This window comes from Styela clava, chromosome 15, assembly GCF_964204865.1.
Source record: "Styela clava chromosome 15, kaStyClav1.hap1.2, whole genome shotgun sequence".
NCBI classification, from domain to species: domain Eukaryota; kingdom Metazoa; phylum Chordata; class Ascidiacea; order Stolidobranchia; family Styelidae; genus Styela; species Styela clava.
Window position 1 is genome coordinate 255,577 of NC_135264.1, and position 24,415 is coordinate 279,991.

The 24,415-nt window shown below is 34.0% G+C and overlaps 1 long non-coding RNA gene across 1 annotated transcript; it reads right to left on the bottom strand.

Annotated features, from left to right (window-relative positions):
- Positions 1-20,976: 20,976 nt before the first annotated feature.
- LOC144432426 (uncharacterized) lies at positions 20,977-24,281 on the bottom strand. Its single transcript, XR_013480633.1, has 3 exons — positions 24,141-24,281; positions 21,382-21,455; positions 20,977-21,223 (listed from the first exon to the last, which is right to left on the bottom strand). It is a non-coding gene; the product is annotated as an uncharacterized LOC144432426 (long non-coding RNA).
- Between the last annotated feature and the right edge of the window lie 134 nt (positions 24,282-24,415).

Here is a 24,415-nt window from a genome sequence, read left to right on the forward strand (position 1 = left end):
TTTTGTGGTGTAATATTTTTTTGGGAATATAACGCTGTTGAGGAACTTTCTGATTCACATATCAACGTAATGTTTTGCTCAAAATCAAATTATAGAATAAAATCACTCTATAGCTTGTAGATTCTGATATTTTTCAAAATGCTGTGGTCCCGAAATCTCGTCACAAAAGGGAAATTGATTTGTTTTTAATTTTCGTTTAATTTGTATAATTTCGTATAAATTATTTCACTCCAACTTGAGCTCATGCACTCATTCATCCACTCTGAATTATCTGCGGAGAAACCCAAAGTATAATATACTATGGACTATGGTCAATAGGATAATTCCGGTGAAATGTGAGTTTGCTATTTGTTTCAGGCGGGTTTGTAACTATTGAAACGCTGATGAAGTAAACTTTTAATTCGTTCCTGATATTAATAAACTTTCTTTCGTTGATATTGTATCTCATCATATCTGAAGTTATGAAGCGGTCTAACTAAACTATTGCAAACATAAAATTACCAAATTATCTTAAGTATTGAAAAAAAAAGAATCATCTCAAATGCAAGGAAGTTAGATTCGGTCTGTTCCTGTCAATGACTTAATGAATACTGGCTATGTGATTATCAGATTTTTTCAGTATTTGTTGGCGCGTTGGTACGTTCTTCAGTTACTTAGTAAATGTTTATTAATATCTCAGATATAAATTAGTAAATGAAAGTATGGTACATAATCCCATTGGTCACAAATAGGCTGAAATGAAAAAGTTATCCACGATAGTCATTTAGCATTTTCGCTGTATTTTCTTCATACGGTATTTTTAATGTTTCAACCTGCTTGCCAGAAATTTTTAGATATTATCGCATATACGACATACACCTTTATTCTAAACTAAAGTTTTTTTTTATTTTCCTACAACTCTTGTCTCAAGTCGACTTACCTGAAAGCTTATTCTTCTTATCTTCAGTGTTAATTCTGGATGGTGACAATAAGTAAATAGAAATGGTCACAACCATAGATTCGCGTTATGCATTGGGAAGTCTAATAATTTTAATCGTCAAGTTCGGTTTACTGAGAATTCTCAATCGTTTACAGTCAGTGAAATACCAGTCAAAATATTCTATGCTTCGAGATTTTCTTCCACGAGATTCAGCTATTTGGAATTCAATACCTCTTTGTTATTTCTCAATCAAATCAACAGGAACTGCGTCAGTTGATATTTACTAACGCGCAATATTATTTTCCCCTATATATACATAGTGTCAGTATCTATTGGTATTTTAGTAGTCGTCGGTAGCTTCACTTTGAGTTTTCGTGACTTTGAGCAAATTTCCAATCGAAACGTCTCAGTGTTATGGTCGTTTTATATTATCAGCATTAATTGTAGGCTATCACTTACTAAATCGCGATTGCTGTTATTGACATTCTTTGTGCCAATTTCCTTTCAATCCAATGGTTCAGTGACTGAATTTATTTACGCATGTCTCAAGTCATCCTCAGCTGTGAAAAATGTCAAAAGCGTATACGTGCTATACGTTAGTACTTTTTTGGTAACTAAATTTTCATCATTACTGTACCATTCCTTGTTTACCAATCCGGTCCAATATGACGCCATAATGAGCATAAACATTGTTTTAGAGACTTATAATTTGATTGCAGATAAAAAAACGATACAGGCGATTCTCTGCTCGTTTATCTATGTATGCTGACCAACGTAGAATGTAGATTTGTATAACGGTGTTTCAATTCATTGACGGAAGAGGAGATTCTGACTACAAAGATTTGGAGAAGAATAATGACATACGTAAGTTTTTGAGACGTACGATATTTTCGACAATATTTCTGTTTAAAGAATCTTCTTATTCACTTTGAAAAGCAATCATATATGAACGTTATGTTTTGTTCAAAATCAAATTATTGACTAAAAATACTCATGTCTGTCTGTCAAGCTTTCAGATACTGGTATTTTTCCAAATGCATTACTCTCCAATTTGAAGTAGTCCCGAAATTTAGTCACAACATTAGAATTATTTTTGACTTTATTTTCCGTATAGTCAGTAATCTTCTCGTCATTTTATGAAATTATATTATACTCCGAAATGAGCTTACTCATTCTTTCATCCACACTTGATTACATCGCGAGCGAACACGGTTCTTCTTGTTTTGATAACATTTAAGAATGAGTTAACCTTCTACCTTCCTGGCTTACGTGAATGGAGACCATTGTCAACGTGCCCCATGCCCTGTCCCAGCCAAATCGATTTATTGTCAACTATATTCAGTTTTCATGCAACTCGACTCAAAGCGATAAAGTGCCCATCTCGCTTTCTGTGCCTCATTGAATCCAATTAGAAATCGGTTTAATTCTTTCATAACAATTAATACGAGGGTACTTGAAACAAAATCAGGAACATCGACATCTCGAACGTAACCTACAGAAAACAATGAACAAACTGATTATAACATGCGGATATTCAAACAAATCTTACAGTAGTGTACAGTGGCAATTAAAATTTACAAATATCAGCACATAACTAAATGCATAAAATTATATATACTTTACTTTATTTGAGACTGATTAGATACATACCACATGTTCTATATCCCCAGGTGACACTATCCAAAAAAGTTTAATCCAAAGTGAACTCAACGTAACTTGCATGTCTAAAATATAAAAGCAGCTGTTATTTACTAGGTATAACTATAATACAGCCCTAACCTGCAGTCAAAAATTATATTTTAATTACAATCGGGCATCTCGCATTCAACCCCGATTCTAACTTCAATCCAAATTGGTATTTTTAACTGCAAAATTGAGAATACTAAAACCCATACTAAACATCAGAAACGTCTCGGAAGACTCTAACTAACAATGAACATTAAGCTAGACACTGACAATGCATCCGAGCTGCTTGCTATCAATTTGCTAATTACAGTGATTAATCGAAACACTGTCGAAATACTGCTATGGGACACTGCGTCAGATGATTTTCGTCGACTGCGTAATTCCATCAGATTCAGAACTGAACTGAGAGGGGAGCTCTCGTTCAACATAACTGTGTCTAAATAACATGTTCAAACTATTACACTTAACGAACTAGTGTAATGAAAGACATCAGTTAGCACAAAATTATTCGAATCTTTTATACCGAGACCCTGAAACTAATGGGAAAATGTGAGATTTGAGACAAACACCACGCCAAGTTTTGAAATAACAAATTAGCAATCATTCATCAAGTTAGGGTTATAGATGATTTAGAAATTTTAATTTCCGGAGTAATCAGCATTCATAACCCCAAGCCAAACCTTAACTGAATAAATACTTTCTTTAAGTTAGAGCGGTGGCGGGGTTGTTTTTTGGCGCAGGATTTGAAAAAAAATTCCAAACGTTTCACATAAAAGTTACTCAATGTTGGGTTTCTTTATTTTTGAATGAGGGACTAAGTTTGTTCTCAGTAATACTTTGCTCTGTGGAGGTTAATTAAAAACCAGACACACTTTACTAGAGACTCCGAGAACATTTGGAACAATCTTTTGTGGAGTACGATTTTAAACTCTGCTCATATTGCGTGTCATCTGCTATTTCTCATTTGTATGTCCGGGTTCGGAGAAATATTTTACGACAGGCGCATCTATGACTAAACAAGATCGCAACCAACGACTGTGAGCAGCAATGAGGCAATTCCTGAACCTGCAAAACGCGGTTGAAACTCGTTCCAATTGCGTCAAAAAATCACTTTCAGCTTTTAGTACTTTTGTCTGTTCAGTTGACCTACCGACGCACATAAAAGTTTATATCAAGAAACATAGTAAAACAATAATACGCTTTAATAATACGATACCTATACTCGTTTCTTGATATTGAAGAAAAATGTTCGATTCCTCTTACATTGCAAACTCTGTTTCATGAAATTTTTAATATTTCTGGATGGTGACGATAAATAAAATAAAATTAGTGGTCGTCGTTATCCTAACTTTGAGATCATCTTTTGAGTAAGTTCTCGTGACTTTGCTTTGAGCAAATTTACAATGAAAACGTGTCAGTGTTATGGACGTGTTATATTGCCAGCATTAGTTGTAGGATAGGCTATCACTTACTAAATCGCGATTGCTCTCATTATTATTGTTTGTGCCAAGTTCTTTTTACCCAACGATTCAGTGACTAAATTTATTTACGCATGTTGTAAGTTATCCTAAGCTGTGAAAAATGCCAATAGCGTGGGTCCTAAACGTTGGTACCTTTTGGTATTTAATCTTGCATCATTATTTCATCCGTCTTTGTTTCTCAGGCCGGTTTGCGATTTAGTATGACGTCATAATGCATCTAATTTGGCTGTTCGTCTATCTACGTTTGCTGACAAGTATAGAATGTAGAATTGTATAAAGGTGTTTAAATGCAGTTGAAACTCTTGCCGTGTAGTGGGCTTAAGTCTGTGGTAGTCGAAACTGCGCGAGGTAGAATTTCTCTAATATTACAAATTACATACTTTTTTGAAAGATCTTTATAATAGAATTCCTACATAAATTGTTAAACATACTTAAATTTTTGTAAAAATTCTTTTCAACACGTCAAGAAAGTTTTATTCAAGATATTTATTTTAATTGAATATTATGAGTTGTTCGGTCTTGTTGCAGGTATTTCTCGAGCGTGAGAATCTTTAATCTTACATACATTCAGAAAACGCGAGTGCGCTTCATAAAATCGAGTCAGTTGTATGGTCGTGTTATATTGTTAGAATCAGTTATATCACTTAATAAATCGTGTTTGCTGTCATTGACATTCCAAAGGTCCTAAACGCCTATACTTTTTTAATATTTAAACTTTTGTAATCAATTTATCCTTTTTTATTCACCAGGCTGGCCATCGGTTCAGTATGACGTCAAAATTAATAGAAACATTATTTATGGAGTTATAATTTGATTGTTGATAAAAACCGATACAGACGATTACTTGCCGTTCGCTGACCAATGTGGTGTGTAGAGTCGTATAAAGGTGTTTCAATTCATTGATAGAAGAGGAGATTCTGACTACAAAGATTTAGAGAAGATTAATGAGAGGCGTGAATTTTTGGGGTGTAATATTTTTTGGGATATAACGCTGTTGAGGAACCTTCTGATTTACATATCAACGTAATGTTTTGCTCAAAATCAAATTATTGAATAAAATCACTCTATAGCTTGTAGATTCTGATATTTTTCAAAATGCTATGGTCCCGAAATCTCGTCACAAAACGGAAATTGATTTGATTTTAATTTTCTTATAATCGGTAATCTTACCGCCATTTAATAAAAATATTTCACTCCAACTTGAGCTCATGCACTCATTTGTCCACTCTGAATTACCTGCGGAGAAACCCAATATATAATATACTATGGACTATGGTCAATAGGATAATTCCGGTGAAATGTGAGTTTGCTATTTATTTCAGGCCGGTTTGTAACTATTGAAACGCTAATGAAGTAAACTTTTAATTCGTTCCTGATATTAATAAACTTTTTTTCGTTGATATAGTATCTCATCATATCTGAAGTTATGAAGCGGTCTAACTAAACTATTGAAACATAAAATTACCAAATTATCTTAAGTTTTGAAAAAAAAATGAATCATCTCAAATGCAAGGAAGTTAGATTCGGTCTGTTCCTGTCAATGACCTAACGGTAACTTAATGAATACTGGCTATGTGATTATCAGATTTTTTCAGTATTTGTTGGCGCGTTGGTCCGTTCTTCAGTTACTTAGTAAATGTTTAGTAATATCTCAGATATAATTTAGTAAATGAAAGTATGGTACATAATCTCATTGGTCACAAATGGGCTGAAATGAAAAAGTTATCCACGATAGTCATTAGCATTTTCAATGTATTTTCTTCATACGGTATTTTTAATGTTTCAACCTGCTTGCCAGAAATTTTTAGATATTATCGCATATACGACATACACCTTTACTATAAACTAAAGTTTTTTATTTTATTTTCCTACAACTCTTGTCTCAAGTCGACTTACCTGAAAGCTTATTCTTCTTATCTTCAGTGTTAATTCTGGATGGTGACAATAGGTAAACAGAACCATAGATTCGCGTTATGCATTGGGATGTCTAACAATTTTTATCGTCAAGTTCGGTTTACTGTGAATTCTCACCCGTTTACAGTCAGTGAAATACCAGAAAAAATATTCTATGCTTCGAGATTTTCTTCCACGAGATTCAGCTATTTGGAATTCAATATCTCATAGTTATTTCTCAATCAAATCAACAGGAACTGCGTCAGTTGATATTTACTAACGCGCATTACCATTATTATATATATATACATAGTGTCAGTATCTATTGGTATATTAGTAGTCGTCGGTAGCTTCACTTTGAGTTTTCGTGACTTTGAGAAAATTTCCAATTGAAACGTCTCAGTGTTGTGGTCGTTTTATATTATCAGCATTAATTATAGGCTATCACTTACTAAATCGCGATTGCTGTTACTGACATTCATTGTGCCAATTTCCTTTCAACCCAATGGTTCAGTGACTGAATTTATTTACGCATGTCTCAAGTCACCCTCAGCTGTGAAAAATGTCAAAAGCGTATACGTGCTATACGTTGGTACTTTTTTGGTATTAAAATTTTCATCATTACTGTACCATTCCTTGTTTACCAAGCCAATCCGATATGACGTCATAATGAACATAAACATTGTTTTAAAGACTTATAATTTGATTGCAGATAAAAAACGATACAGGCGAAATCCTCGTCTAAATATGTATGCTGACCAACGCAGAATGTAGATTTGTATAACGGTGTTTCAATTCATTGATGGAAGAGGAGATTCTGACTACAAATGTTTGCAGAAGAATAAAGACATACGTAAGTTTTTGAGACGTACGATATTTTCGACACGAAAACCCTGTTTAAAGAATTTTCTTATTCACATTAAAAAGCAATCATATATGAACGTTATGTTTTGTTCAAAATCAAATTATTGACTAAAAATACTCATGTCTGTATCTTTCAGTTATTGGTATTTATCCAAATGCATTACTTTCCAATTTGAAGTAGTGCCGAAATCCAGTCACAACATAAGAATTATTTTTGATTGTATTTTCCGTATAGTCAGTAATCTCTCGTCATTTTATGAAATTATATTATACTCCGTAATGAGCTTACTCACTCATTCATCCACACTTGATTACATCGCGTGCGAACACGGTTCTTCTTGTTTTGATAACATTTAAGAATGAGTTAACCTTCTACTTTCCTGGCTCACGTGAATGGAGACCATTGTCAACGTGCCCCATGCCCTGTCCCAGCCAAATCGATTTATTATCAACTATATTCAGTTTTCAAGCAACTCGACTCAAAGCGATAAAGTGCCCATCTCGCTTTCTGTGCCTCAAAGTTTTGCCGCAATTGAATCCAATTTGAAATCGGTTTAATTCTTTCATAACAATTATTACGATGGTACTTGAAACAAAATCAAGAACATCGACATCTCGAACGTAGCCTACAGAAAACAATGAACAAACGGATTATAACATGCGGATATCCAAACAAATCTTACGGTAGTGTACAGTGGCAATCAAAATTTACAAATATCAGCACATAACTAAATGCATAAAATTATATATACTTTACTTTATTTGAGACTGATTAGATACATACCACATGTTTTAGATCCCCAGGTGACACTATCCAATAAAGTTTAATCCAAAGTGAACTCAATGTAACTTGCATGTCTAAAATATAAAAGCAGCTGTTATTTACTTAGTATAACTATAATACAGCCCTAACCTGCAGTCAAAATTATATTTTAATTACAATCGGGCATCTCGCATTCAACCCCGATTCTAACTTCAATTCAAATTGGTATTTGCATTGGTATTTGCAAAATTGAGAATACTAAAACCAATACTAAACATCAGAAACGTCTCGGAAGACTCTAACTAACAATAAACATTAAGCTAGACACTGACAATGCATCCGAGCTGCTTGCTATCAATTTGCTAATTACAGTGATTAATCAAAACACTGTCGAAATACTGCTGTGGGACACTGCGTCAGATGTTTTTCGTCGACTGCGTAACGTCATCAGATTCAGAACTGAACTCGTTCAACATAACTGTGTCTAAATAACAAGTTCAAACTATTACACTTAACGAACTAGTGTAATGAAAGACATCAGTTAGCACACAATTATTTGAATCTTTCATACCGAGACCCTGAAACTAATGGGAAAATGCGAGATTTGAGACAAACACCACGCCAAGTTTTAAAATAACAAATTAGCAATCATTCATCAAGTTAGGGTTATAAATGATTTGAAAATTTTAATTCCCGGAGTAATCAGCATTCATAACCCCAAGCCAAACCTTAACTGAATAAATACTTTCTTTAAGTTAGAGCGATGGCGGGGTTGTTTTTTGACGCAGGATTTGAAAAAAAAAATCCAAACGTTTCACATAAAAGTTACTCAATGTTGGGTTTCTTTATTTTTGAATGAGGAACTAAGTTTTCCCTCAGTAATACTTTGCTCTGTGGAGGTTAATTAAAAACCAGGCAGACTTTACTAGAGACTCCGAGAACATTTGGAACAATCTTTTGTGGAGTACGATTTTGAACTCTGCTCATATTGCGTGTCAGCTGCTATTTCTCATTTGCATGTCCGGGTTCGGAGAAATATTTTACGACAGGCGCATCTATGACTAAAAAAGATCGCAACCGACGACTGTGAGCAGCAATGAGGCAATTCCTGAACCTGCAAAACGCGGTTGAAAGTCGTTCCATGCGGCAAAAAATCACTTTGAGCTTTTAGTACTTTTGTCTGTTCAGTTGACCTACCGACGCACATAAAAGTTTATATCAAGAAACATAGTAAAACAATAATACGCTTTAATAATACGATACCTGTACTCGTTTCTTGATATTGAAGAAAAATGTTTGATTCCTCTTACATTGCAAACTCTGTTTCATCAAATTTTTAATAATTCTGGATTGTGACAATAAATAAAATGAAATTAGTGGTCGTCGTTATCCTAACTTTGAGATCATTTTTTGAGTATGTTCTCGTGAGTTTGCTTTGAGCAAATTTACAATGAAAACGTGTCAGTGTTATGGACGTGTTATATTGCCAGCATTAGTTGTAGGATAGGCTATCACTTACTAAATCGCGATTGCTCTCATTTAACATTGTTTGTGCCAAGTTCTTTTAACCCAACGTTTCAGTGACTAAATTTATTTACGCATGTTGTAAGGTATCCTAAGCTGTGAAAAATGCCAATAGCGTGGGTCCTGAACGTTGGTAGCTTTTGGTATTTAATCTTGCATCATTATTTCATCCTTCTTTGTTTCTCAGGCCGGTTTGCGATTTAGTATGACGGCATAATGGATATAAACACTATTTTAATGAATCTAATTTGGCTGATCGTCTATCTACGTTTGCTGACAAGTATAGAATGTAGAATTGTATAAAGGTGTTTAAATGCAGCTGAAACTCTTGCCGTGTAGTGGGCTTAAGTCTGTGGTAGTCGAAACTGGGCGAGGTAGAATTTCTCTAATATTACGAATTACATAATTTTTTGAAAGATCTTTATAATAGAATTCCTACATAAATTGTACATACTAAAATTTTTGTAAAAATTCTTTTTAACACGTCAAGAAAGTTTTAGTCAAGATATTTATTTTAATTGAATATTATGAGATTTTCGGTCTTGTTGCAGGTATTTCTCGAGCGTGAGATTCTTTAATCTTACATACATTCAGAAAACGCGAGTGCGCTTCATAAAATCGAGTCTGTTGTATGGTCGTGTTATATTGTTAGAATCAGTTATATCACTTACTAAATCGTGTTTGCTGTCATTGACATTCCAAAGGTCCTAAACGCCTGTACTTTTTTAATATTTAAACTTTTGTAATCAATTTATCCTTTTTTATTCACCAGGCTGGCCATCGGTTCAGTATGACGTCAAAATTAATAGAAACATTATTTATGGAGTTATAATTTGATTGTTGATAAAAACCGATACAGACGAATACTTGCCGTTCGCTGACCAATGTGGTGTGTAGAATCGTATAAAGGTGTTTCAATTCATTGATAGAAGAGGAGATTCTGACTACAAAGATTTAGAGAAGATTAATAGAAGGCGTAAGTTTTTGTGGTGTAATATTTTTTTGGGAATATAACGCTGTTGAGGAACTTTCTGATTCACATATCAACGTAATGTTTTGCTCAAAATCAAATTATAGAATAAAATCACTCTATAGCTTGTAGATTCTGATATTTTTCAAAATGCTGTGGTCCCGAAATCTCGTCACAAAAGGGAAATTGATTTGTTTTTAATTTTCGTTTAATTCGTATAATTTCGTATAAATTATTTCACTCCAACTTGAGCTCATGCACTCATTTATCCACTCTGAATTATCTGCGGAGAAACCCAAAGTATAATATACTATGGACTATGGTCAATAGGATAATTCCGGTGAAATTTGAGTTTGCTATTTGTTTCAGGCGGGTTTGTAACTATTGAAACGCTGATGAAGTAAACTTTTAATTCGTTCCTGATATTAATAAACTTTCTTTCGTTGATATTGTATCTCATCATATCTGAAGTTATGAAGCGGTCTAACTAAACTATTGCAAACATAAAATTACCAAATTATCTTAAGTATTGAAAAAAAAAAGAATCATCTCAAATGCAAGGAAGTTAGATTCGGTCTGTTCCTGTCAATGACTTAATGAATACTGGCTATGTGATTATCAGATTTTTTCAGTATTTGTTGGCGCGTTGGTACGTTCTTCAGTTACTTAGTAAATGTTTAGTAATATCTCAGATATAAATTAGTAAATGAAAGTATGGTACATAATCTCATTGGTCACAAATAGGCTGAAATGAAAAAGTTATCCACGATAGTCATTTAGCATTTCCGCTCTATTTTCTTCATACGGTATTTTTAATGTTTCAACCTGCTTGCCAGAAATTTTTAGATATTATCGCATATACGACATACACCTTTACTCTAAACTAAAGTTTTTATTTTTTATTTACCTACAACTCTTGTCTCAAGTCGACTTACCTGAAAGCTTATTCTTCTTATCTTCAGTGTTAATTCTGGATGGTGACAATAAGTAAACAGAAATTGTCACAACCATAGATTCGCGTTATGCATTGGGAAGTGTAACAATTTTTCTCGTCAACTTCGGTTTACTGTGAATTCCCACCCGTTTACAGTCAGTGAAATACCAGACAAAATATTCTATGCTTCGAGATTTTCTTCCACGAGATTCAGCTATTTGGAATTCAATACCTCATAGTTATTTCTCAATCAAATCAACAGGAACTGCGTCAGTTGATATTTACTAACGCGCAATATTATTTTCCCCTATATATACATAGTGTCAGTATCTATTGGTATTTTAGTAGTCGTCGGTAGCTTCACTTTGAGTTTTCGTGACTTTGAGAAAATTTCCAATCGAAACGTCTCAGTGTTATGGTCGTTTTATATTATCAGCATTAATTGTAGGCTATCACTTACTAAATCGCGATTGCTGTTATTGACATTCTTTGTGCCAATTTCCTTTCAATCCAATGGTTCAGTGACTGAATTTATTTACGCATGTCTCAAGTCATCCTCGGCTGTGAAAAATGTCAAAAGCGTATACGTGCTATACGTTGGTACTTTTTGGTAATTGAATTTTCATCATTACTGTACCATTCCATGTTTACCAATCCGGTCCAATATGACGCCATATTGAGCATGTCTAAATAACATGTTCAAACTATTACACTTAACGAACTAGTGTAATGAAAGACATCAGTTAGCACAAAATTATTTGAATCTTTTATACCGAGACCCTGAAACTAATGGGAAAATGTGAGATTTGAGACAAACACCACGCCAAGTTTAAAAATAACAAATTAGCAATCATTCATCAAGTTAAGGTTATAGATGATTTAGAAATTTTAATTTCCGGAGTAATCAGCATTCATAACCCCAAGCCAAACCTTAACTGAATAAATACTTTCTTTAAGTTAGAGCGGTGGCGGGGTTGTTTTTTGGCGCAGGATTTGAAAAAAAAATCCAAACGTTTCACATAAAAGTTACTCAATGTTGGGTTTCTTTATTTTTGAATGAGGAACTAAGTTTGTCCTCAGTAATACTTTGCTCTGTGGAGGTTAATTAAAAACCAGACACACTTTACTAGAGACTCCGAGAACATTTGGAACAATCTTTTGTGGAGTACGATTTTAAACTCTGCTCATATTGCGTGTCATCTGCTATTTCTCATTTGCATGTCCGGGTTCGGAGAAATATTTTACGACAGGCGCATCTATGACTAAACAAGATCGCAACCGACGACTGTGAGCAGCAATGAGGCAATTCCTGAACCTGCAAAACGCGGTTGAAACTCGTTCCAATTGCGGCAAAAAATCACTTTCAGCTTTTAGTACTTTTGTCTGTTCAGTTGACCTACCGACGCACATAAAAGTTTATATCAAGAAACATAGTAAAACAATAATACGCTTTAATAATACGATACCTATACTCGTTTCTTGATATTGAAGAAAAATTTTCGATTCCTCTCACATTGCAAACTCTGTTTCATCAAATTTTCAATAATTCTGGATGGTGACGATAAATAAAATGAAATTAGTGGTCGTCGTTATCCTAACTTTGAGATCATCTTTTGAGTAAGTTCTCGTGACTTTGCTTTGAGCAAATTTACAATGAAAACGTGTCAGTGTTATGTACGTGTTATATTGCCAGCATTAGTTGTAGGATAGGCTATCACTTACTAAATCGCGATTGCTCTCATTAACATTGTTTGTGCCAAGTTCTTTTTACCCAACGATTCAGTGACTAAATTTATTTACGCATGTTGTAAGTTATCCTAAGCTGTGAAAAATGTCAATAGCGTGGGTCCTAAACGTTGGTACCTTTTGGTATTTAATCTTGCATCTTTATTTCATCCGTCTTTGTTTCTCAGACCGGTTTGCGATTTAGTATGACGTCATAATGAATCTAACTTGGCTGTTCGTCTATCTACGTTTGCTGACAAGTATAGAATGTAGAATTGTATAAAGGTGTTTAAATGCAGTTGAAACTCTTGCCGTGTAGTGGGCTTAAGTCTGTGGTAGTCGAAACTGCGCGAGGTAGAATTTCTCTAATATTACAAATTACATACTTTTTTGAAAGATCTTCATAATAGAATTCCTACATAAATTGTTAAACATACTTAAATTTTTGTAAAAATTCTTTTCAACACGTCAAGAAAGTTTTAGTCAAGATATTTATTTTAATTGAATATTATGAGTTGTTCGGTCTTGTTGCAGGTGTTTCTCGAGCGTGAGAATCTTTAATCTTACATACATTTAGAAAACGCGAGTGCGCTTTACAAAATCGAGTCAGTTGTATGGTCGTGTTATATTGTTAGAATCAGTTATATCACTTACTAAATCGTGTTTGCTGTCATTGACATTCCAAGGGTCCTAAACGCCTGTACTTTTTTAATATCAAAACATTTGTAATCATTTTATCCTTTTTTATTCACTAGGCTGGCCATCGGTTCAGTATGACGTCAAAATTAATAGAAACATTATTTATGGAGTTATAATTTAATTGTTGATAAAAACCGATACAGACGAATACTTGCCGTTCGCTGACCAATGTGGTGTGTAGAGTCGTATAAAGGTGTTTCAATTCATTGATAGAAGAGGAGATTCTGACTACAAAGATTTAGAGAAGATTAATGAGAGGCGTGGATTTTTGGGGTGTAATATTTTTTTGGGATATAACGCTGTTGAGGAACCTTCTGATTTACATATCAACGTAATGTTTTGCTCAAAATCAAATTATTGAATAAAATCACTCTATAGCTTGTAGATTCTGATATTTTTCAAAATGCTATGGTCCCGAAATCTCGTCACAAAACGGAAATTGATTTGATTTTAATTTTCTTATAATCGGTAATCTTACCGCCATTTAATAAAAATATTTCACTCCAACTTGAGCTCATGCACTCATTTGTCCACTCTGAATTACCTGCGGAGAAACCCAATATATAATATACTATGGACTATGGTCAATAGGATAATTCCGGTGAAATGTGAGTTTGCTATTTATTTCAGGCCGGTTTGTAACTATTGAAACGCTAATGAAGTAAACTTTTAATTCGTTCCTGATATTAATAAACTTTTTTTCGTTGATATAGTATCTCATCATATCTGAAGTTATGAAGCGGTCTAACTAAACTATTGAAACATAAAATTACCAAATTATCTTAAGTATTGAAAAAAAATGAATCATCTCAAATGCAAGGAAGTTAGATTCGGTCTGTTCCTGTCAATGACCTAACGGTAACTTAATGAATACTGGCTATGTGATTATCAGATTTTTTCAGTATTTGTTGGCGCGTTGGTCCGTTCTTCAGTTACTTAGTAAATGTTTAGTAATATCTCAGATATAATTTAGTAAATGAAAGTATGGTACATAATCTCATTGGTCACAAATGGGCTGAAATGAAAAAGTTATCCACGATAGTCATTAGCATTTTCAATGTATTTTCTTCATACGGTATTTTTAATGTTTCAACCTGCTTGCCAGAAATTTTTAGATATTATCGCATATACGACATACACCTTTACTATAAACTAAAGTTTTTTTTTTTATTTTCCTACAACTCTTGTCTCAAGTCGACTTACCTGAAAGCTTATTCTTCTTATCTTCAGTGTTAATTCTGGATGGTGACAATAAGTAAACAGAACCATAGATTCGCGTTATGCATTGGGATGTCTAACAATTTTTATCGTCAAGTTCGGTTTACTGTGAATTCTCACCCGTTTACAGTCAGTGAAATACCAGAAAAAATATTCTATGCTTCGAGATTTTCTTCCACGAGATTCAGCTATTTGGAATTCAATACCTCATAGTTATTTCTCAATCAAATCAACAGGAACTGCGTCAGTTGATATTTACTAACGCGCATTACCATTATATTCTATATATATATACATAGTGTCAGTATCTATTGGTATATTAGTAGTCGTCGGTAGCTTCACTTTGAGTTTTCGTGACTTTGAGAAAATTTCCAATTGAAACGTCTCAGTGTTGTGGTCGTTTTATATTATCAGCATTAATTATAGGCTATCACTTACTAAATCGCGATTGCTGTTACTGACATTCATTGTGCCAATTTCCTTTCAACCCAATGGTTCAGTGACTGAATTTATTTACGCATGTCTCAAGTCACCCTCAGCTGTGAAAAATGTCAAAAGCGTATACGTGCTATACGTTGGTACTTTTTTGGTATTAAAATTTTCATCATTACTGTACCATTCCTTGTTTACCAAGCCAATCCGATATGACGTCATAATGAACATAAACATTGTTTTAAAGACTTATAATTTGATTGCAGATAAAAAACGATACAGGCGAAATCCTCGTCTAAATATGTATGCTGACCAACGCAGAATGTAGATTTGTATAACGGTGTTTCAATTCATTGATGGAAGAGGAGATTCTGACTACAAATGTTTGCAGAAGAATAAACATACGTAAGTTTTTGAGACGTACGATATTTTCGACACGAAAACCCTGTTTAAAGAATTTTCTTATTCACATTAAAAAGCAATCATATATGAACGTTATGTTTTGTTCAAAATCAAATTATTGACTAAAAATACTCATGTCTGTATCTTTCAGATATTGGTATTTATCCAAATGCATTACTTTCCAATTTGAAGTAGTCCCGAAATCTAGTCACGACATAAGAATTATTTTTGATTGTATTTTCCGTATAGTCAGTAATCTCTCGTCATTTTATGAAATTATATTATACTCCGTAATGAGCTTACTCACTCATTCATCCACACTTGATTACATCGCGAGCGAACACGGTTCTTCTTGTTTTGATAACGTTTAAGAATGAGTTAACCTTCTACTTTCCTGGCTCACGTGAATGGAGACCATTGTCAACGTGCCCCATGCCCTGTCCCAGCCAAATCGATTTTTTGTCAACTATATTCAGTTTTCAAGCAACTCGACTCAAAGCGATAAAGTGCCCATCTCGCTTTCTGTGCCTCAAAGTTTTGCCGCAATTGAATCCAATTTGAAATCGGTTTAATTCTTTCATAACAATTATTACGATGGTACTTGAAACAAAATCAAGAACATCGACATCTCGAACGTAGCCTACAGAAAACAATGAACAAACTGATTATAACATGCGGATATCCAAACAAATCTTACGGTAGTGTACAGTGGCAATTAAAATCTACAAATATCAGCACATAACTAAATGCATAAAATTATATATACTTTACTTTATTTGAGACTGATTAGATACATACCACATGTTTTAGATCCCCAGGTGACACTATCCAATAAAGTTTAATCCGAAGTGAACTCAATGTAACTTGCATGTCTAAACTATAAAAGCAGCTGTTATTTACTTAGTATAACTATAATACAGCCCTAACCTGCAGTCAAAAATTATATTTTAATTACAATCGGGCATCTCGCATTCAACCCCGATTCTAACTTCAATTCAAATTGGTATTTTTAACTGCAAAATTGAGAATACTAAAACCAATACTAAACATCAGAAACGTCTCGGAAGACTCTAACTAACAATGAACATTAAGCTAGACACTGACAATGCATCCGAGCTGCTTGCTATCAATTTGCTAATTACAGTGATTAATCAAAACACTGTCGAAATACTGCTGTGGGACACTGCGTCAGATGTTTTTCGTCGACTGCGTAACGTCATCAGATTCAGAACTGAACTGAGTCTTTATAGGGGAGCTCTCGTTCAACATAACTGTGTCTAAATAACAAGTTCAAACTATTACACTTAACGAACTAGTGTAATGAAAGACATCAGTTAGCACACAAGTATTTGAATCTTTCATACCGAGACCCTGAAACTAATGGTAAAATGCGAGATTTGAGACAAACACCACGCCAAGTTTTAAAATAACAAATCAGCAATCATTCATCAAGTTAGGGTTATAAATGATTTGAAAATTTTAATTTCCGGAGTAATCAGCATTCATAACCCCAAGCCAAACCTTAACTGAATAAATACTTTCTTTAAGTTAGAGCGATGGCGGGGTTGTTTTTTGGCGCAGGATTTGAAAAAAAAAATCCAAACGTTTCACATAAAAGTTACTCAATGTTGGGTTTCTTTATTTTTGAATGAGGAACTAAGTTTTCCCTCAGTAATACTTTGCTTTGTGGAGGTTAATTAAAAACCAGACAGACTTTACTAGAGACTCCGAGAACATTTGGAACAATCTTTTGTGGAGTACGATTTTGAACTCTGCTCATAATGCGTGTCATCTGCTATTTCTCATTTGCATGTCCGGGTTCGGAGAAATATTTTACGACAGGCGCATCTATGACTAAACAAGATCGCAACCGACGACTGTGAGCAGCAATGAGGCAATTCCTGAACCTGCAAAACGCGGTTGAAACTCGTTCCATGCGGCAAAAAATCACTTTCAGCTTTTAGTACTTTTGTTGTCTGTTCAGACGACCTACCGACGCACATAAAAGTTTATATCAAGAAACATATTAAAACAATAATACGCTTTAATAATACGATACCTGTACTCGTTTCTTGATATTGAAGAAAAATGTTCGATTCCTCTTACATTGCAAACTCTGTTTCATCAAATTTTTAATAATTCTGGATTGTGACAATAAATAAAATGAAATTAGTGGTCGTCGTTATCCTAACTTTGAGATCATTTTTGAGTATGTTCTCGTGAGTTTGCTTTGAGCAAATTTACAATGAAAACGTGTCAGTGTTATGGACGTGTTATATTGCCAGCATTAGTTGTAGGATAGGCTATCACTTACTAAATCGCGATTGCTCTCATTTAACATTGTTTGTGCCAAGTTCTTTTAACCCAACGTTTCAGTGACTAAATTTATTTACGCATGTTGTAAGGTATCCTAAGCTGTGAAAAATGCCAATAGCGTGGGTCCTGAACGTTGGTAGCTTTTGGTATTTAATCTTGCATCATTATTTCATCCGTCTTTGTTTCTCAGGCCGGTTTGCGATTTAGTATGACGGCATACTGAATATAAACACTATTTTAATGAATCTAATTTGGCTGTTCGTCTATCTACGTTTGCTGACAAGTATAGAATGTAGAATTGTATAAAGGTGTTTAAATGCAGCTGAAACTCTTGCCGTGTAGTGGGCTTAAGTCTGTGGTAGTCGAAACTGTGCGAGGTAGAATTTCTCTAATATTACGAATTACATAATTTTTTGAAAGATCTTTATAATAGAATTCCTACATAAATTGTTTAACATACTAAAATTTTTGTAAAAATTCTTTTTAATACGTCAAGAAAGTTTTAGTCAAGATATTTATTTTAATTGAATATTATGAGTTGTTCGGTCTTGTTGCAGGTATTTCTCGAGCGTGAGAATCTTTAATCTTACATACATTCAGAAAACGCGAGTGCGCTTCATAAAATCGAGTCAGTTGTATGGTCGTGTTATATTGTTAGAATCAGTTATATCACTTACTAAATCGTGTTTGCTGTCATTGACATTCCAAAGGTCCTAAACGCCTGTACTTTTTTAATATTTAAACTTTTGTAATCAATTTATCCTTTTTTATTCACCAGGCTGGCCATCGGTTCAGTATGACGTCAAAATTAATAGAAATATTATTTATGGAGTTATAATTTGATTGTTGATAAAAACCGATACAGACGAATACTTGCCGTTCGCTGACCAATGTGGTGTGTAGAATCGTATAAAGGTGTTTCAATTCATTGATAGAAGAGGAGATTCTGACTACAAAGATTTAGAGAAGATTAATAGAAGGCGTAAGTTTTTGTGGTGTAATATTTTTTTGGGAATATAACGCTGTTGAGGAACCTTCTGATTCACATATCAACGTAATGTTTTGCTCAAAATCAAATTATAGAATAAAATAACTCTATAGCTTGTAGATTCTGATATTTTTCAAAATGCTGTGGTCCCGAAATCTCGTCACAAAAGGGAAATTGATTTGTTTTTAATTTTCGTTTAATTCGTATAAATTATTTCACTCCAACTTGAGCTCATGCACTCATTTATCCACTCTGAATTGTCTGCGGAGAAACCCAAAGTATAATATACTATGGACTATGGTCAATAGGATAATTCCGGTGAAATGTGAGTTTGCTATTTGTTTCAGGCGGGTTTGTAACTATTGAAACGCTGATGAAGTAAACTTTTAATTCGTTCCTGATATTAATAAACTTTCTTTCGTTGATATTGTATCTCATCATATCTGAAGTTATGAAGCGGTCTAACTAAACTATTGCAAACATAAAATTACCAAATTATCTTAAGTATTGAAAAAAAAAGAATCATCTCAAATGCAAGGAAGTTAGATTCGGCCTGTTCCAGTCAATGACTTAATGAATACTGGCTATGTGATTATCAGATTTTTTCAGTATTTGTTGGCGCGTTGGTACGTTCTTCAGTTACTTAGTAAATGTTTAGTAATATCTCAGATATAAATTAGTAAATGAAAGTATGGTACATAATCTCATTGGTCACAAATAGGCTGAAATGAAAAAGTTATCCACGATAGTCATTTAGCATTTTCGCTGTATTTTCTTCATACGGTATTTTTAATGTTTCAACCTGCTTGCCAGAAATTTTTAGATATTATCGCATATACGACATACACCTTTACTCTAAACTAAAGTTTTTATTTTTTATTTACCTACAACTCTTGTCTCAAGTCGACTTACCTGAAAGCTTATTCTTCTTATCTTCAGTGTTAATTCTGGATGGTGACAATAAGTAAACAGAAATTGTCACAACCATAGATTCGCGTTATGCATTGGGAAGTGTAACAATTTTTCTCGTCAAGTTCGGTTTACTGTGAATTCCCACCCGTTTACAGTCAGTGAAATACCAGACAAAATATTCTATGCTTCGAGATTTTCTTCCACGAGATTCAGCTATTTGGAATTCAATACCTCATAGTTATTTCTCAATCAAATCAACAGGAACTGCGTCAGTTGATATTTACTAACGCGCAATATTATTTTTCCCTATATATACATAGTGTCAGTATCTATTGGTATATTAGTAGTCGTCGGTAGCTTCACTTTGAGTTTTCGTGACTTTGAGCAAATTTCCAATTGAAACGTCTCAGTGTTGTGGTCGTTTTATATTATCAGCATTAATTATAGGCTATCACTTACTAAATCGCGATTGCTGTTGTTGACATTCCTTGTGCCAATTTCCTTTCAACCCAATGGTTCAGCGACTTAGTTTATGTACGCATGTCTCAAGTAACCCTCAGCTATGAAAAATGTCAAAAGCGTATACGTGCTATACGTTGGTACTTTTTTGGTATTCAAATTTTCATCATTACTGTACCATTCCTTGTTTACCAAGCCGATCCAATATGACGTCATAATGAAAATAAACATTGTTTTAAAGACTTATAATTTGATTGCAGATAAAAACTGATACAGGCGATTTCCTGCTCGTCTAAATATGTATGCTGACCAACGTAGAACGTAGATTTGTAAAACGATGTTTCAATTCATTGATGGAAGAGGAGATTCTGACTACGAAGATTTGGAGAAGAATAATGACATACGTAAGTTTTTGAGACGTACGATATTTTCGACAATAACCCTGTTTAAAGAATCTTCTTATTCACATTAAAAAGCAATCATATATGAACGTTATGTTTTGTTCAAAATCAAATTATTGACTAAAAAAATCATGTCTGTATCTTTCAGATATTGGTATTTTTCCAAATGCATTACTTTCCAATTTGAAGTAGTCCCGAAATCTAGTCACAACATAAGAATTATTTTTGATTTTATTTTCCGTATAGTCAGTAATCTCTCGTCATTTTATGAAATTATATTATACTCCGTAATGAGCTTACTCACTCATTCATCCACACTTGATTACATCGCGAGCGAACACGGTTCTTCTTGTTTTGATAACATTTAAGAATGAGTTAATCTTCTACTTTCCTGGCTTACGTGAATGGAGACCATTGTCAACGTGCCCCATGCCCTGTCCCAGCCAAATCGATTTATTGTCAACTAAATTGAGTTTTCAAGCAACTCGACTCAAAGCGATAAAGTGCCCATCTTGCTTTCTGTGCCTCAAAGTTTTGCCGCAATTGAATCCAATTTGAAATCGGTTTAATTCTTTCATAACAATTATTACGATGGTACTTGAAACAAAATCCGGAACATCGACATCTCGAACCTAACCTACAGAAAATAATGAAAAAACTGAATATAACATGCGGATATCTAAACAAATCTTACAGTGGTGTACAGTGGCAATTAAAATTTACAAATATAAGCAGATAACTAAATCCATAAAATTATATATACATTACTCTATTTGAGACTGATTAGATACATACCACATGTTTTAGATCCCCAGGTGACACTATCCAATAAAGTTTAATCCAAAGTGAACTCAATGTAACTTGAATGGCTAAAATATAAAAGCAGCTGTTATTTACCTAGTATAACTATAATACAGCCCTAACCTGCAGTCAAAAATTATATTTTAATTACAATCGGGCATCTCGCATTCAACCCCGATTCTAACTTCAATCCAAATAGGTATTCCTAACCGCAAAATTGAGAATACTAAAACCAATACTCAACATCATAAACGTCTCCGAAGACTCTAACTAACAATGAAAATTAAGCTAGACAGTGACAATGCATCCGAGCTGCTTGCTATCAATTTGCTAATTACAGTGATTAATCGAAACACTTTCGAAATACTGTTATGGTACACTGCGTCAGATGATTTTCGTCGACTGCGTAACGTCATCAGATTCAGAACTGAACTGAGTCCTTATAGGGGAGCTCTCGTTCAACATAACTGTGTCTAAATAACAAGTTCAAACTGTTACACTTAACGAACTAGTGCAATGAAAGTCATCAGTTAGCATATAATCATTTGAATCTTTTATACCGAGACCCTGACAATAATGGGAAAATGCAAGATTAGAAAAAAAAAGCCCGCCAAGTTTTAAAAGAACAAATTAGCAAATCAGTCATCAAGTTAGGGTTATAAATGATTTAAAAATTTTAATTCCCGGAATAATCAGCATTCCTAACCCCAAGCCAAACCCTAACTGGATATTTACTTTTTTTAGTTAGAGCGGTGGCGGGGTTGTTTTTTGACGCAGGATTTGTAAAAAAGATCCAAACGTTTCACATAAAAGTTACTCAATGTTGGGTTTCTTTGTTTTTGAATCAGGGACTAAGTTTGCCCTGACGAATACTTTTCTCTGTGGAGGTTAATTAAAAACCAGACAGACTTTACTAGAGACTCCGAGAACATTTGGAACAATGTCTCGAGGAGTACGATTTTAAACTCTGCTCTTATTGCGTGTCACCTGCTATTTCTCATTTGCATGTCCGGGTTCGGAGAAATATTTTACGACAGGCGCATCTACGACTAAACGTGACCGCAACCGACGACTGTGAGCAGCAATGAGGCAATTCCTGAACCTGCAAAACGCAGTTAAAACCTGTGCCGTGCGGTGTGCTCAAGTCTTCAGCGATTGCAAACAATCACTTTCAGCTTTCAGTAGTTTCATCTGTTCAGTTGACCTACCGACGCACATAAAAGTTTATATCAAGAAACATAGTAAAACACTAATACACTTTAATATTGCGATAATTATACTTGTTTATTGATATTGACTCTTATTTCATTGCAAATTTCGTTTCATCAATTTTTTAACACGAACGAGGTGCTGCGAACGCGATTTTGTACATTTATATAATTTTAACTAATGCCAAATGATCTCAAGTATTGAAAAAATGAATCATTTCAAATGCAAAAAGTTTAGAAACGGTCTATTTCTGTCAATAAGCTATGCTAACAGTAACTTATTAAATACTGGCTATGTGATTTTTTCATGCAGTATTTGTTGGCGCGTTGTCCCGTTTTTCAGCTATCAATTTCAAGTCATATCTCAGATAAAGTTTGGGTAATAAAAGGTCGGTACATATTCTCATTGGTAGAGAAAAAATAGGTTGAAATAAAAAAAAAAGTTATCCTCGATAGTCATTTAGTATTTTCGCTGCATTTTCTTCATACAATATTTCTAATGTTTCGACCTGCTTGCCAGCAATTATTCGATATTATCGTATATACGCATACGCCTCAACTCTAAAGTGCTTTGATATATTTTCCTATCAACTCTTGTCATAAATCGATCTACCTGAAAACCTATTCCATTTATCCCTTTAATATTCTTGATGGTGACAATAAGTAAAATGAAATTAGTGGTCGTCGTTAGCTTAACTTAGAGATCATCTTTTGAGTAAGTTCTCGTGAGTTTGCTTTAAGCAAATTTACAATGAAAACGTGTCAGTGTTGTTGTCGTGTTATATTGCCAGCATTAGCTATAGGCTATCACTTACTAAATCGTGATTGCTGTTCGTCTATCTACGTTTGCTGAAGTGTAGAATGTAGAATTGTGTTGAGGTGTTTAAATGCAGTTGAAACTCTTGCCGTTTAGTGAGCTTAAGTCTGTGGTAGTCGAAACTGCGCGAGGTAGAATTTCTCTAATATTACAATCATTTTTGAAAGATCTGTATAATAGGATTCCTACATAAATTGTTTAACATCGAAAAAGTTTCAGTCAAGATATTTTTTTTAATTAATTATTATGAGGTATTCGGTCTTGTTGCAGGTTGTTTATCGAGCGTGAGAATCTTTAATCTTACATACATTCAGGAAACACGAGTGCGCTTTAGCTTAAAAGCCTTTTATGTTTTCTTTGTCCACATTGAAATGTTAGAAATAGGTTCCTCATGACGCAGTAATTAGTTAAAACAATGCAGTATATGCTTTATTTTTATTCCAGGGAGTCAGCGATACGCGCAAAAGACAGAATTTTATTAAGCTGAGAAGCATTTGAAAAATAAACACAAATTCTTTTAGAAAAGAATTTAGAAAAGAATCTTATTAATTAGTCCCAGGAATCCAGGATAAATGAAAAAAATAAAATTCGGCTTCAAATTAATATTGACAAGGTTGCACTTGAAAATGTCAACTCATACAAATACCTAGGTATCCACATTGATGACCAATTGAAATGGACATCACAAGTGCAACAGGTTTATTATTTAAACTAAGAAAATTCCTCACCATGCCAGCTCTCCGATTGGTTTATTTTTCTCTTTTCCAGTCGTATCTGCAGTATGGCATTATAACTTGGGGTAGTGCGTCATCGACTCTACTCCACAGATTAGAAGTTTTGCAAAACAAAGCAATTAGAGCCATATGTAGTGCACCTTTCCGATCTAGACTAGATCCTTTGTACCACAGGTGTCGAATTATTAAGCTTGGTCATATCCATGAATTTGAGATACTGAAACTCATGCACCAGTACTTCGATAACAAGCTTCCCATGGCATTCGCGG